Below are 3,588 nucleotides of genomic sequence, written 5' to 3' on the forward strand. Positions count from 1 at the left end.
TTGTCCAAGTCATCCAGCTTATAAGTACTGGAACCAATTTCTATAGGACTCCAGAAATCCTGCTAACATGGGCAAAGAAATCATAAAAGCGCAAGAACAATGCTTTCTGAGAGACTGAACCTCCTCTTAGAAGATTACATGCAGGGGAATCTTTTGAATCCATACTGGATTCTTTCACAGTGATCTTGTTCTTACCTGTCACACAACTTGAGAAGTCAAGGTCGCTTGGGATTAAGCACTATATTCCATTAGTCACTGAAGCCTTAGCATGACTCTCAATATTCACCTTCTGGTGAGAGATTTACAGATGGTGAATTGCTTACTTAATACCTAGCTTATATATTTTCCAGACTTGGTTTGCTTTTATTGATTATAATGTATTCCTTGACGTATGCCAAAGAAACTGTTTAGTCCTCTTTTTTCTCCTGCCACAAAGAGCAAGGCCTGAAATAAATCAAGCCTATAATCCTATTAGTAAAAATAGAACATAGAACATACTACCTTCTTCAGGTATTAAACACTCTTTTCAGAGTGTACTAATAGTGTCTTATAGGTTATTGTGGAACATGCTAGAAAATTTTGTTAGGAGAAACATTCTGTAGGATGGTAGATTTTTTTAATTGCTTTTTAATTTTTAAAATGTTTTTATTATTTATTTGAGAGAGAGAGAGACAGAGAGAGAGAAAGGGGGAATGGGGCAGAAAGAGAGGGAGACACAGAATCTGAAGCAGGCTCCAGGGTCTGAGCAGTCAGCACAGAGCCCAATGATGGGCTCACACTCACAAGCCATGAGATCATTCCCTGAGCCAAAGTCAGACACTTAGTGACTGAGCCACCCAGCTGCCCCAGGATGGCAGAGTTTTTAAAAAACCTATTCACAGTTTTTCTTTGGGCTTGATCTATCCTTCCTAGAAAAATTTCAGTTTACATTTAGGTGTAGGACTCTTGGCAATTTGGTACAACTGTGTTCCACACTAGGCTCAAGTTCTCATTAATGCTGAGTGAGTTGATGTGCCTTAATAAACTCCAACTGTGTTAACTCCTCCCAGGTGCAACCTTACGTTTCACAAGGTTAATATGTTTAATGTATACACTTACTGGAGCTGTGTTTTTATCACATCTTAAAATTTTCACTTCGCGAAAGACCCAATTTCCAAACCTATCTTTCATCTCTTTTGTCTACTTTTCAGTGTCAAGGAAAACACCTTTATTCCTTTAGTTAGCATTCCCATTCTTTCCATTTTCCCTCTCCTAACGATAAAGTTTTTGGTTTGAGGAACAGAGAGGGAGATGAGAAAAAAGTGAAATCTATAAAGTGTATTTTTTCCAGAATGCCTTCAAAACTGTTGAAAAGTTCATGAGGGTAGAGGGGAACTTACCTGGCCAGCTAATGAGCTATTCTTTAAGAAAAGTCATAGTAGTTCTTAATCAGGATAATATGTTCCTAGAAAAGCACTTAGTATCATGCCCATCTAGGTCTGGAGGAATGGAGAACTTTAATAACAACATGAACTTTTATTGTTTAGTATTACTTACAATTAACAACTTACTATAAAAGCCATTTGCTGTCTCCACTCACAACTATTTTTTAACAGTTTACATTATGCAAATTAGTAAAACAATGTAAGTGCAACTGTTTTAAGTTTTCATGCTCTTAAGATGTATTTATGTAGAAATATTTTGTTAATTATATAGAATTCTTATCCTTAATAAGGTATATCTCTAGAGATTTCTTCTAAGCATGCTTTATTAAATTGCTGTTACTGTCAGTCAATATATTAATTAATAAGTCAATTTATTTACATTTCTCACTAATTTGAACAGATCTTCCTTCCTCCCCAACCTTCCCCCTTTATGCAATTATAGAAAATATGTGAACATAAGTCTGGTACTACCTTCAAATCATAGAATTGTAAAAAGTTGTGAAAAGGAATTGGTTGAAAAGAGGAAGGTTTCTATGACCTTGAAGGTTTAGAAGACCTGCAGAACTATGGAAGGTAAATACCACACCCTTCTTTTCCTATGCTGAAGTCTTCTACACGATCTTTCCTTCCCATCTACTAAAAGTGGTTTCTTATTAAAAGCAATTAAGGGTGTCTGGTTCTCTTACCTTCCCCACTTATCAGAAGCTGTTTGAGGACTATCATAAAAATCTTCTTCAGTTAACTCCCATATTCTAGAACAGGCTGCACAACCTATATACACAAATTTTAAGTGATTAATAAATAGCTGACATAAAAAAGGAGAGATGTTTTATTAATCATACATGTTCTATTTTCTCTCTACTGCTTTCTTTTAACTGCTATGAGGCATCAATAATGAAAATACAGAAGTTGATTGCATAGTGTCGGAGACGTGGTGCTCCATATACTATAATAAACGCAGATAAACATCCACTCGGTTCTGGAGAAACCGCTCAGGCTGTTTGGAACAGGTGCTTTGTGCAGCATCACGGTAAGTTGGAAATAGAAAGTTAAGTGTAACATGAGAATGTATTTGTCCACGCAGGGAAATTAAAGCCCCGTAAAACTTTACTATACTTGCAAAATCAGTGCCCGTGAACTGGATTCTTATGACCGTTAACAAAATTGAAAAGTGTGTCCCTGGGTGTTTTCAACAGGCAAGGGGGAGACAGAGAAGCAAAGACCCAAGAAAGACTCCACAAAGGGGGCGAAAGGAGACGCGTTTTTAGGGATTTCTGCCTTCCAGGGACAGCGGGGGCGAGACAGAGAGAGGAGTGAGGCGGGAAGGGGTGTCAGGTCCGTTGGCGGTCTAGAGGAAGCAGTAGGGGGTCGAATCCCGGAGCTTATGGACTTCGCTGCGCACCTGCAAGGGGGCGGGGGGGCTGTTCCCCGGCACAGGAGGGGCCCCGAACGGTGACGCGGTACGGGGGCTCTGGCCCTACGGACACCCACCTGCGGGGGGCAGAAGCCCTCGCCCGACCCCGCGGTCTCGGACCCCGGAACTCCGGCACTCTGACAGCCCCTCCCCGGCCGCCTGGGCTTCCGTTGAGGGTACTGGGTTCCTCCCACTCTGCCCGCGCGGGTCAGAGCGCAGGGCCGCTCAGGCAGTCGCCTCCCGAGCCCGCCCCGGTGGGTTTCAGTGCCCCCTCCTCGCCCCGGAGTCCTCCCCCTAGACGGCCCTGGCCGAGAGCCGCGCGGTCGGCTGGGAAGCGCGGTCCCGCGCCTCGCGGAGCCGCGTGGAGTTGGTGGTGCGAACTGACGCACAGTTGAAAACTATCCACCAGTTAATATCCCGCTCGCTCCCGCACCCACCCGCCCGCTCTTCCCGCCCTTCTTCCGCCTGTAGTTCTGACTTTAGGATCTTCTGGTTCCTTAAGTGTTTGGGTATAATTGGTCTCCATAATCTACTGAGATTAAAAAAAAAATGACCCCATGTTTTCATACTTTTTTTTGAACGCTAACTGCAGATAAGGCCATAGGGAGGAGGGGAAAGAGAAAGGAGTGTGGGTGTGTGTGTGAGAGAGAGAGAGAGAGAGCGAGAGAGAGACCAGCCTAGGGGGAGGGCAGGGGGCTTCCCCCTCTTGGAGGACAGACAGAATGATACATACTGTCATTAACAGTTTTG

The sequence above is a fragment of the Crocuta crocuta genome, unplaced genomic scaffold (assembly GCF_008692635.1).
Source record: "Crocuta crocuta isolate KB4526 unplaced genomic scaffold, BGI_CrCroc_1.0 scaffold606, whole genome shotgun sequence".
In the NCBI taxonomy this organism is placed as follows: Eukaryota; Metazoa; Chordata; class Mammalia; order Carnivora; family Hyaenidae; genus Crocuta; species Crocuta crocuta.